At 39.0% G+C, this 13,302-nt stretch overlaps 1 protein-coding gene across 3 annotated transcripts in view; it reads left to right on the top strand.

Annotated features, from left to right (window-relative positions):
• Positions 1 to 13,302, top strand: part of LOC134529402 (ataxin-2 homolog) — a 258,555-nt gene that overhangs the window by 209,731 nt on the left and 35,522 nt on the right. The window lies entirely within an intron of this gene.

The following is a 13,302-nucleotide window of genomic DNA, read 5'->3' on the forward strand; positions in this document are numbered from 1 at the left end:
GCACGTCTTCAAATCGTGCAAATTCATTTAGCGTGATGTTAATTTTACTGCCCCCATCATGAATAGAACGTCTGTAAATTTCTGTTATCATGAAATCACCACAGACAAAAAAAAGTTGGGCATGATGCCACGATGTCTACTTCAAATCTGTAAACAACAGATTTGCCATGGCATACAGTTAGCTGTATGAGGTATGACTACGCTATCGGCTTTTGCACAAACATCAGCTATGACAGGTTTGGTTGTGGCTATTGAATCTAAATAAAGTCTGCGCATATGCTGCCGGGCCGTACCGTTGTTGCCCAGCCACAGACTGCGCCATGATGAACGTCAGTCTTGCCAGTGGCAGAGAACTCGCTCACACAAACACAAAGCAACTTCTGCCCATTCATGTAGCGGTAACTATACGTGTGCAAGCACCTGTAGTTGGAATCATATTGGAATCATGGCTTCCACGTGAGAGCGTAATGCAACATGTTGTATTTAAGACAAAACAATTGTTACGGCGTGCAGAATGTTATGAAGGCCACACTTATGTTGGTCGCACTTTAGTTTTAAGCAAGTCAACTGTGCACACAATTGTACGAAGTAAGGACTCTTATCAAACTTTTATGTAAGTCGATTCTGTTAGTTGTACTAGCGGGAACACATTTGACATTAGGTACCGGAACAGAAATTAACAGAGGATTTACATGGAATAGGAATTGTGCAATAAAAGAATCGCGGACCTGACAGGATTGGAGTAAACCAAGCGGTGATATTGAATAAGCACTTTAATTTTTTAAAAATAAAAATGTTAATATCCAGAGTAATACTATCAGTTTCACTGCCAGTAAAGGATGGTTTGGAAAGTTTGTGGAAGGGTATGGACGTGAGTTGAAAGTCACTTCTGGGCGCACAAGCCAAGAGCCGACTGATGATAGTGCATAACCACCTATTTCCCATTATGCGATGTAATATTGTCATACAAAGTATTCGATGGTAGGCTTATAAATATAAATTGTGTGACATATTTGGCATTGAGTGTTATTGTACGCATTTATATTACGTAAAGAATATTTACCTACACATTTTCGAATACATGAAGTTAATTAGCCTTGCTATTTATGGAGCCTAGGATTGGTGTAATTAATTGCATTAACACAAAATTAATTAATTAATGCTGGTGTTGCAATAGGCAAACACAGGGATACTCAAATATTTCCAACAAGTTTGTGCATATGGAAAATTGGTAATATTTGTATGGATATAGCACAATATCCATGTTATATTTATATATTAGTAAAAGACAAAAAATTGAAGATTTATCTTCTTACGAGTTTGCGGTAAAAAAAAAAACTTTCATACTTGTTGAAATTAGAAATAAGTCTACATACAATATTATTACACAGACAGACGAAAAATATATTTGTTAAAACATTTTAAACAAATTTACCTAAATTTCATGAATTTTTGGGTGCTGAAACTTTTTTGACGTGACAACGTCTAATAAATCGATGAACGCCGGCAGCACGCACAAAAAAGTGTCCCATTACGCACATTGTCCCGTTACGCTCATTTTATATTGCTCTTTGCTAACCTGAACCTCCTATCATTGCGACCGAGTCCGTGGCGTAATTCTGTTTTCATGCATTTCAATGTAACATTTTCATTGCTCTTTGCTAACCCGTTCCTCCTAGCATTGCTGCAGAGTCCGTGGTGCAAATATATTATTTTTGACTGCATTTTGGTGTTGGGTAAGCTATTTTCCTTCACATCATCCTTGAAACACTCCCATTCGTTTCCTACTTTTCCTATCATCGTCCTATCCTTAACAGAATAACACAGATTGGAAGAAGTTAAATAGCAAACATGTATAAAAGTTATAGTTAAAATAATCTCGTCGTTAAAGTAATAAACATATTTGAATTAATGAGTGCAAATAAAAGTAAATTTATCAATTAAATTGTAAATTTCATTTCACTCCTCCTTTGTATCCATACAAAATAGTGATAATTCAATAAAAATGATTCAATTTTATTCATAAAAGTATGCAATCATTTCATCAATGTTTTGTTATGAAGTTGTTACGTTAAACTATCGTTCGTAAACTGACTTTACAGACAACAAATTTCTTCTTCTTCTTATTCTTCTTCACTACTGGTTCACTCCCAATAAGTAGGGCCTGGAAAATTTTGGTGTTTTCAGCATGCAAAAAGCGGTACTTTCAAATTAGAAAAGCGGTGGTTTAAAGTCTGTATTTTCGTTATGCAATGGAAATTTTACTGGTATTTTTAATGTTGTCTAAATTTTGCAGTTATTGAATATAATAGTTTACATATTGTTACGATCGCGCTTGGCTGCAGTGCTTGGCATCGCCGTGCTCGTTCGGCCTGTCTGCGCCCCCCTTCCACCTGCATCCTCTCCCTGGTATCTCGTGTCATACTGTCTCGCAACATCCTGACCGTCGCAGCGCGCACCTGCCTCAGATCGAGTTACTTAAAAGAGGCCGCACTGCTGCATAAAAGGACTCAGACATGTTTATCGGCACGTTTTGTGGGAACCCGATGCTTGTTGCGTTTATCGGCGTTCTTTGAGCAGCCGCCCCGTCCTTCGAGGACTCACGACGCGTTTCTGGGCATTTCGGCGGCGAAGGTCGCGCAATATCTCGGAGACATGCCCGATTGTTCTGGACGGGAACCCAAGGGCTATATAAAGCGGTTGGGCCGACCTTCGAGTCAGTCAGAGTCTGAGTGGGGAGTTCTCCCGCGGCGGAGTTTCCGGGCGATAGTGCCGCGGGTGCGGCAGAGTGGCGAAGTCCTTGGACGAAGGTTCCAGGGCAGAGTCTGAGGAGTTCAGTGGGGGGTTCTCCCACAGCGGAGTTTCCGGGCGATAGTGCCGCGGGTGCGGCAGAGTGGCGAAGTCCTTGGACGAAGGTTCCAGGGCAGGGAGTGAGTGAGTTCAGTGGAGTCGGGATTTTCCGGGCGATAGAGTCGTGGGCGCGGCGGAGTCCCGAGTGAAGTTACGAGCGAGTCGTCGTGTGGGATCTCGGCGAAGGGTGTGACGGCGGCGGCGGAGTGCAGCGACGGAGTCCCGCGGCGGAGACCCACGAGGGGTGCAGCGGCGAGAGTTGCGCCGGGAGTGCGGCCCAGCGAGGTGTGTGAAACGAGTGACTGGGGAATTGACATTTCTTTAAGTGTAGTTAATTATCTGCCATTTTAGAAGATTATTTGTAAGTGACAACTAGTGGTAATAAATAAAGCTTTGTGTGTGAAATAAAATCTATTAATTGGGCTATCCTTTACGAACCCGCAGGGAAATCGTAACATTTTTGGTGTCAGAAGTGGGATAGCCCTAATTAATAGATTTAGGATTCAGTTACATTATTATAATAAAAGTTAAGGATATAGTTTAGTTTACGAGAATATAGTTAGTGTTTAGAACTTTAGTGAATTTGAAATTTTCTAGAGTTAGTTTGAGTATACTGTAGTCAGTGTTAGTTTTGAATGTAATAGAGTTATCGTTAGTTTAATTAGAAGGTTCGGCTAGACCATTTAAAATTAAGAACAGTATTAGAAAAAAATATTTAGGTTGATTAATTAGTAAATGCTTTAGAAAGAGATGGCTGCTGAAGAGTTAAATGTAGAAGATATCAGGAAGATAAGGGTTATGCTGGAAGAAATGGTGAATGACATGAGGGCATGGATAACCAGTATGAAGAACTCTGCGAAAGAAGTGAAGAGTGAAAATAATGAGAGTAAGGACCATCATGAAGAAACGAAGAGTGGGTCAAATAATAGCCTAGAGGAAATGAAGAAGGATCAGGATGAAAAGAACAGTGGCCAGGAAGAAATTAAGAATGAAATGAAGACTGAAGTGAAGATAAGCCTAGAAGAGAACAGCCAAGAGAATAATAGCCATGATAAAAACAGTGAAGAGAAGACCAGCCAAGAGAAGATAAACCAAGAGAAGAACAGCCAAGAGCAAAATAGTGAAGAGAAGAACAGCAATGAAAAGACCGGCGAAGAGAAAACCAGCCAAGAGAAGACCAGCCAAGAGGAGACCAGCCAAGAGGAGACCAGCCAAGAGGAGACCAGCCAAGAGGAGACCAGCCAAGAGGAGACCAGCGAAGAGAAGAACAGCGAAGAGAAGAACAGTGAAGAGAAAAACAGTCATGAGGAAATTAGCCAAGGAGAAGATAACAGCCAGGAAATGAAGATGAAAGAAGAGCTGAAGAAAAGCACAGAAGTAGTGAAGATGGGTTACAAAGTGTGGAATATTGAACAAGAAGAAATGAAGATAGACCAAAGAGAGAGGGTAAAATGCCAAGAAGAACTGAAGAAGAGCCGAGAAAAGATGAACATGAGTCAAGAAGAGATAGAGAAGTGCAAAGAAGAAACGAAGAAATACCAAGAAGAGATGCAGGAAGACCAAGAAGAGATGAAGAAAGACCAAGAACAGGGGAAGGAAGACCGAGAAGAGACAATGAGAACACAAAGAGTGATGAAGATGGTGCAAGGAGTAACTGAGTGCAGTCCAGAAGATATTCAGAAGAACGAAGAGGGAATGAGGAACCAAGAAGAGACAAAGAGGAGCCGGGAAGAAATGCTGTGCGAACAAGCAGCTGCGAGAGAAGAAATGGAGAGAAAAAGGGAAGATACAAGGAAACATTTGGAAGGCAATAAGCAATGCACTCAAGAGTATCGGGTCAGTCCAAAGCATCGGTCAGCCCGTCTCGGGCAGCTGGCTGAACGACATGGGGCATCTGCGACGCAGAAGTGTCGCCGGGTGACAAGAGAAGCTACATCTAATGAGAGAGAGGGTTATCTGGTGAGACTGTACAGCCCGCGATGGAGGAAAGGCAGGAGGCCTAAACTTCGAGTAGCATGCGGACCTCCAGGAGGAGATGCATTACCTGTTCGGGACGAACAGGTTTAAGGAGGGGGCAATGTTACGATCGCGCTTGGCTGCAGTGCTTGGCATCGCCGTGCTCGTTCGGCCTGTCTGCGCCCCCCTTCCACCTGCATCCTCTCCCTGGTATCTCGTGTCATACTGTCTCGCAACATCCTGACCGTCGCAGCGCGCACCTGCCTCAGATCGAGTTACTTAAAAGAGGCTGCACTGCTGCATAAAAGGACTCAGACATGTTTATCGGCGCGTTTTGTGGGAACCCGATGCTTGTTGCGTTTATCGGCGTTCTTTGAGCAGCCGCCCCGTCCTTCGAGGACTCACGACGCGTTTCTGGGCATTTCGACGGCGAAGGTCGCGCAATATCTCGGAGACATGCCCGATTGTTCTGGACGGGAACCCAAGGGCTATATAAAGCGGTTGGGCCGACCTTCGAGTCAGTCAGAGTCTGAGTGGGGAGTTCTCCCGCGGCGGAGTTTCCGGGCGATAGTGCCGCGGGTGCGGCAGAGTGGCGAAGTCCTTGGACGAAGGTTCCAGGGCAGAGTCTGAGGAGTTCAGTGGGGGGTTCTTCCACAGCGGAGTTTCCGGGCGATAGTGCCGCGGGTGCGGCAGAGTGGCGAAGTCCTTGGACGAAGGTTCCAGGGCAGGGAGTGAGTGAGTTCAGTGGAGTCGGGAGTTTCCGGGCGATAGAGTCGCGGGCGCGGCGGAGTCCCGAGTGAAGTTACGAGCGAGTCGTCGTGTGGGATCTCGGCGAAGGGTGTGACGGCGGCGGCGGAGTGCAGCGACGGAGTCCCGCGGCGGAGACCCACGAGGGGTGCAGCGGCGAGAGTTGCGCCGGGAGTGCGGCCCAGCGAGGTGTGTGAAACGAGTGACTGGGGAATTGACATTTCTTTAAGTGTAGTTAATTATCTGCCATTTTAGAAGATTATTTGTAAGTGACAACTAGTGGTAATAAATAAAGCTGTGTGTGTGAAATAAAATCTATTAATTGGGCTATCCTTTACGAACCCGCAGGGAAATCGTAACAATATTTAATAAACAATCCATGTATACTAGGAATAGTCTAATATGCATAATAACAGCCAATTAAATTTAAAACAGTTACACAAAATAGACTTTTAAAAAAAATTAATATGTGCAAACTATAGAAAACACAGTGTTAAAGCAGAGTACTTTACAATCTTTTATACTTTAAAACACATTTCACTTAGTAATTGTAAGTTTTCCTGAGAGAGGCTGTGGCGATGATCAGAAAGAACAGTGTTATACTTTGAAAAAAACCTTTCGCTGTCTGCATTTGTACACGGAAGCCAGATGGACAGTGTACCCTTTGAAAATTCTGAATGGTTTAAAGACAGTCCCATTAAAACTGACACAATATTTACAGCACTATCTTCCTCTCGCACATGTTTTTTGACAGCAAACTGCAGTTCAGTGTAGCCTTGAAGCAACAAATTTTCATCCAGATGTGAGAGCAAGAAGATCTTCTTGAGTCTTTTTCCAAGTGTTGGTGAAATGCTAGCTTGGATAATCTCTGTTGGATCAAAAACACTGAGCTCTTCGTAAAAGTTTTGTGCTGGATCACTTGCTTTCAGAGACATTAGCTTGGTTGATTCATGTGAGGATGTTGTAACTAAATCAGATGTGATTTGTGCTTTAAGAATATCTTTCTCACTGGTCATCAAATTTTCTTTTGTTGCTTCACCAAAACTTCCTGCTTCAGCTAGTTGTAGGGTTTGCTTAAGTTTGCGAAGTTTGCCATAAATAACATGAGAGAATGGGTACGAAGACCCTTCCAACAATTTTATAAGGTCAACTAAATTTCTCCCGATTTCTTTAACAAACACAGCTTGGATATTTACAATTTTTATATGATCTTTTGAAGATTGTGCTAAGAACTCAATGCCAGAATTACTTACTGATGCAACTTCTTCCATTTTCATGATCTCAACAATGTCAATGAAATAGTCAGCAATGTATGCAACTGATTCATACCAGGATGACCAACGTGTCAACACTGGAATAGGAAAAAGGGGAGTGTTCTTGCCAGGATACTTCTCATCTAGGAACTGCTTGTAGAGATATTTCCTTTTCCTGGTGTTCAGAAATGCTAACTTCACCTTAGATGTTGCATTTTGAAGTTCTGGCAAGTGCTTTCCAAGTACATCACCACCAAATTTAATTTGTGTGCCTAACACTGAACAACTACAACATGGTCCGCCATGATATTTGTGAGTGTACCAAAGCACCTGACCATATACCTGGCAGAATCAGAAGTTAATGCTAAATCATTATCAAAACTTATGTCAAATTTCTTGAGTGTATCAAGAATTGCTCGAGTACAACTCTTTGCATCTGCTGTTTCAAGTTTATGAATATCAGCCACGACAGTTTCAATGAAGTCAGAAGCTTCAATTATCTTAAAAAGAATAACAAATACACAGCTACCTCGTTTGTCGGTAGTCTTGTCACACAACACAGCAACTTGCTTCCCTAAAAGTTTGGCTTTCATGTTTTCCTCCCTCTCAGTTCTAATTGCCGGAAGGTATTTCTCACGCAACACTTTTGTCCATGGAATATCACTTTCTCCTGTAAAAAATTAAAGGGTTGCATGTTATGGCCTACTTTTTTAAAAAAATATTTTTTAGTATGGTAAAAACTTTTTAAAATATACTTTTATGAAATAATGTGGATACATACACTGGGATAATTTATTTTATCTCAATTTAAATAAGTACTAAAGAGAAGAAATAACTACCTACCTTCTATGAATTCGTTCATGAACTTCATGTGTTTCATTTTCCAGTTTCTCTAGTGGAATGTTGGCTTTCACAAATGTTTCAGTCAAATGTTTACCCAAATGCTCCACAGTTTTTTTCCTAATTTCTACACTACTTAAACACGTTGCTATAGATGTTTGCAACTTCAAATTTTCTTTTTTTTCGGCTGCCGATGCCACATGCTTAGCCGACTTTAGGTGTTTGTCAGTGGAATCTTTTCTTTCCCATGAAACTTTACAGTTGCAAAATTTGCACATCACTGTGCTATTGTCAGTACAATAAAACCCATGTTTCTGATACTGATATGCTCGGTCTCGAGCACTCAAAGTATTATTCGGCATTTTCAAACTTTAGACAGAAATATGTTGCAACATACTACATACAGGCTGTTACAAAAACAATCAACTAAACTTGGCGCGCAATTAAATATAAGCAGTGGAATGCCACTACGTTGGGAACACTGTCGCGGCTCGTGACGTCAACAACAGATGCTGGCTGCATGATAGTCACGCATGCCCGCACACTCCCAGTCTCGTTGCGCAGACTAATTTCGTACCTGCAAAATCATTATTTGCTTATTCTCTTGCTATTTACGAAGTTACACAAAATAAACAACTACTGTAAGATAAATTCGTTATCTGCTAACATATGTGTTTAGCTTTACACAAAACAAAACTTCTCACAGTCTGGGAAATGTATGATCTTTGTTAAGGAAGCATTCGCTTACATGAGAAGTTAGTAGAAGCTATGTTGGCTAACCTGGACAAACCAGGTTTGTTTTGTTTACATTTTACCGTATATGATGCAACTTGGATAGATACAAGATATTAGGCTATTCTTTTGCTTTGATATAATATTTTATACACTTTTCGCAAAATACAATAAACGCGTTCTCATATCCGGCCAAGTGTGCACGGAAGTTTAGAATTTGGCATCACATTATTTTTATTTTTCATAGAGTGCAAAAGTTTGCTTGCATTCAATAAATACGATATTGGCATAATGGAGTGGAGGAACAGGGGGTTGCCACTTGAACAAACCCCGGTGCACAAATGAGAAGAAACTTATTTCGAACTATACCCGAGATCAATTTTGAGCATCAAAACCATACACGAACACGGCTTATGTAAAAATAAGGTAATTATGCTGAAACACAAGACTTGGGTTTAAGGATACTTTAACCTTGCGTGAGTATTAGTGATCTGCAAATAATGGGACTTTTCAGGGATATATTCGCAGTGTAATATAGAAATTTTGTGGTTTTCGCGAATGTACTTACTTTTCCCGTTTTCATGCTAAATTCGCGCGAATTTTCGCACAATTCGCAATCATGAAAAATTCCAGGCCCTACCAATAAGACAACAATTATACAGGGTGTCTGTGAAAGACTGCACTTTTTTTTTTGGGGTCAGAGATAGAAAATAAATTTCTGAGACAGGAAGTCTATGCTGATTTTTGATCTGACCCATAGGTAATTAGTAATTAATTAAAATAGTTAACCAATGATGAGCTCACTCTAAGAGAAAGAAGAAGAATTTTGGGGGAGGACTGTGCTTACTGGGAGAAAGAGAGAAGCGCGAGGTACTACTGCTTACTGTCTCTCACGGCGCGCCAAGAGTATAAGGGGGCAAGCAGCAGTAAGCGAGCATATGTGTGTGTGCATGTGTGTGTGTGTGCATGTGTGTGTGTGTTTGAGTAAATGTGTATGTGTATTATTTAATTCTTAAACAAATTAGATTTTAACTTCCTGCTAAAAAAAAAATTGAAAACTTTATTTTATCATTGTAACAAAAAATTAAAACCACTCAACTCTGACTGAGACTGACTAATTAATGATTTTTGATGGATTAAAAATAAATTATTAAATGATTATTATTGTTATTAATGATGTTCGAACCGGACATGGACTGATTAACGACCATCATAATTGAAAACTGGAACTGATCGATCAGAATTTAACTGATGACTCAATAATTTTATGATAAATTATGAAAATTATTAATTATGATTGTTATAAGAATTAGAGATATTCCACGTTACCTTGGTCTGACAACTTACCACTTTCTCACTAAAAAATGAATTCATTATTTAATAAGTATTATTATTAACAAGGAATGATTAATACACATTTTGATGAACTACTTAATAATTTTTTATTTTATTAACTAATTAATTATAAAATTTTATTATAAAAAATAAAATTTAATTATCTTGTCTTAGATAGACTCCTTATTAATGTATTTTATTAAACAAGTACATGAAGTACCGATCATCAAAAATCGAAAACAGTTTATTCAGGTTTGGGCTGTTTACCTCTTGAATTTTTAAGAAATTAGCTAAATAAAGCAAACAGTTATTAAAAATTAGACATAATTAACTAATTATTTAAATTATGAGCAGAAATTTTAATTTTACTTGAGAAGATGTTCAAACTTTCTACTATTAACTTGTAGGCACAGTCAACAGTGAACAATTAAATTTTGCCTCACATCTTCTACATACTTAGCAACTTTTACGAATTTTTCGTAAAATGTACGAAAAACAAACAATTTTATGATTTTACCATTTTAATAAATATTTTACGGATTTATTCCCGAAACTCGCAGAATGGGTATTAAAATAACAATTATATTGATATACATCATAGTATCGATTAGGTATTGCATTTTACAACTATCGATTAATCGAGCGTATGGCTTTGGCTATACTATCGTTATCCTTGCCAGTTTTACCGCCATATTGTTTGTTAGTAAACCTTTGTGCTTCGTGGTGGTTTTTAGTTACGAGTTTTTCTTTCTTTGTGAAATGCGTATTTAGCTAACTTACGGAATGAGTGGCGTTAAAAAACACTGTTATTGGCAGTGTTTCCGTAAAGAGTACTCTAAAGAATTTCCGTTTATTTTAAAGTCGGACAAAGGACTGACATATGCTTTCTGCACTGTTTGCAGGTGTGATCTAAATATTTCTCATGGCGGTAGAAGTGACATATTAGTTCATATGAAATCGAATAAACATGCGAGCAATATTCAATTCAAAGAGGACAGCAAGAAAATTGATACTTTTTCATGAGCAGTGCAAGTGAAGATAGCGTCACACAAGCCGAATGTCTGTTCACTTTTTTTTTAATTGAACACAATATTCCGTTAAGTGCAGCTGACCACGCGGGCCCTTTGTTTCGGAAGATGTTTCCTAAGTCAGAAGAGGCACAAAAATATGCATGTGGCCGGACAAAAACCACGGCAATCGTCGAAGAAATTGCTACAGATACTAGGGATGTACTTGTTAAGCATTTGCAAGTGGGTCCATTCTCTCTCGCAACTGATGGTACAAACGTTACTGACTCAAAGTTGTACCCGATGGTCGTGACGTATTTTGATAGGGATGTGGGAAAATATAGTGTCTTGTGTTCTGTCTCTACCAGACTTGCAGGGAGAATCTACTGGCCAAAACATTGGAAATCTAATATTAAATGAACTGGAAAGTTTCAACATTCCTGTGAAAAATATGATTGCGTTTTCAGCTGATAATGCAGCAGTCATGATGGGTCACAAAAATGGTGTTGTTGCGGTCTTAAAAAACAAACAAGAAAATATTTTTGTAATGGGTTGTCTTTGCCATCTCATTAATTTAGCTGCCGAGAAAGGGAGTGCCTGTCTGCCAATGAAACTTGAAGATGCTTTGACAGACATTTTTTACTATCTTGAAAAAAGTAGTAAACGTAAAGATAATCTTAAAAAATTCCAAGACTTGCATGGATGTGAAACTAGAAAAATTCTGAAGCATGTCTGTACTAGATGGCTGTCCCTAGGAAAAAGTTTATCCCGGTTAGTTGAGCAATGGTATCCATTGTTAAGCTTTTTCAAAGATCAGGTCAATCATCAGAAACCAGCATGTTCAGTGGGTTTAAATTCATTCAAAATACCGAAAGTTTCAGATCAGATAGCTCAGACTTCACTAACATCAAAATCACCTGTATCCACAGAGCCTGTTTTTCCTCTGAAAAGGAAATCGACAAAAAGTGATGACAAAATTATTACAAAGAAGAAAGTTATTCCACATAAGGTAAATAAGGTTCTGAGAAACAAAAGTCTGTGGTAAATGTAAGTCGTGAAGAAAAGTTGTTTATGTTTTTATCATCATCTGTGAACAAAGCATTTTGCTTTTTTTACTTAATGTAATTCCTACATTTGATAAGTTCAACACTATTTTGCAGTCATCGCATCCACATATTCATGTTTTGGGGGAGTTGCTTTGTGATTTGTTTAAAGACTTGTTGCTCAGATTTGTCAAGCCAGGTGCTTTCAAAAGTTCAGCATTATTTGACTTAAGGGGATTGGTGCAGGACAAAAAACAGTCATTCGTCAGAATTTGTTGGAAATGAGCTTAAGTGTTTCATAAATGCTTGTTTATTACTACTGTAAGGCCAGCCAGCGCGTATATAAGCTTGCGGGTTAGATTTAGCAAGTTAGTGGCGAGAGAGCTTCTGTGAGGGGAGGTTGTCGAAGGTTGCAGCTCTGAGGCCTGCCATCTAGCGGGAATCTTTCGAAGGTCTTCCACAATATCGCCTTTCTCTCTCTCTCTCTCTCTCTCTCTCTCTCTCTCTCTCTCCCTCTCCCCCCCTCCCTCCCTCCCTCCAACACGCACGGAAAGCGAACCGCGATAACCAGCTCTTATCTTCGCTTCCCATCTCGCCCTATCCTTCATTCTCGGATCAGGTAGCCGCCCTTCCCCGCGTAGACTTTCGTGTTACTCCAGATTTTTGTACTCTGGTAGAGTTTACTGTGCTTAATAACATACCGAAAGTTTACCGCTGTAGACCTTGCGCGTTATAACCGAAAATTTGCATTTAAGTCCTAGGTGACAGCAAATTAAAAACATTAAAATGCTACCCATTTATACAGTTTTTAATTTTGACTGTCCGTAAACCTACCAAAATAATCGAGAAACTGTAATTCACCCATTAATGTAAGAAAAAATTAAATTTTTAATATTTAAGATATGATATAAAGAGATTAATTCACGACATATATTTTTTTTTTTATCTTTGCCACCCAGATAAAAATACGATTTACACCGATTTGAAGAGCAGAATGCGACAAAATGTCTAAATAAATGTTTATAATTATACTTTTAGCGTTAAGTTAGTATATTTATAAAGAGTCTAGCATAATTAGTTGCCTCATTAAAGCTGCCCGAGCGTTGCAGTGTACTGCGGCCGTACTGATCTTTCACGGCCGGCGTGGTTTGAAACACGCTGCGTACTGCGACACTCAATAAACTTGGTCTTATTTAAGGATTACTTAAAATATATTTAATGCATATGATAGGGTGTATTCATGTTACATCTATTGAGATATACATATTCTTTTTTCTTATATGAATGATATTTGATACAATAAAATTAACAATAAACAATTTCTGCTTGGAACTTGTAAATAAAAATTCTAGAGGACCTCTGGTTTTATATATGTGTATTCGTATTTTGTTACAAAAAGTTTTATTATTAAAAATTATTTTAATACCAAAAAATGTAATAATTTTTTATTTCTAATACATTATATTATCTTCGATCAGAACTATGCAAAATTTTAATGTAGCCTATATTATAAAAAATATATATTTAATTGTATAAAAT

The sequence above is a fragment of the Bacillus rossius genome, chromosome 2 (genome assembly GCF_032445375.1).
Source record: "Bacillus rossius redtenbacheri isolate Brsri chromosome 2, Brsri_v3, whole genome shotgun sequence".
Classification (NCBI taxonomy): domain Eukaryota; kingdom Metazoa; phylum Arthropoda; class Insecta; order Phasmatodea; family Bacillidae; genus Bacillus; species Bacillus rossius.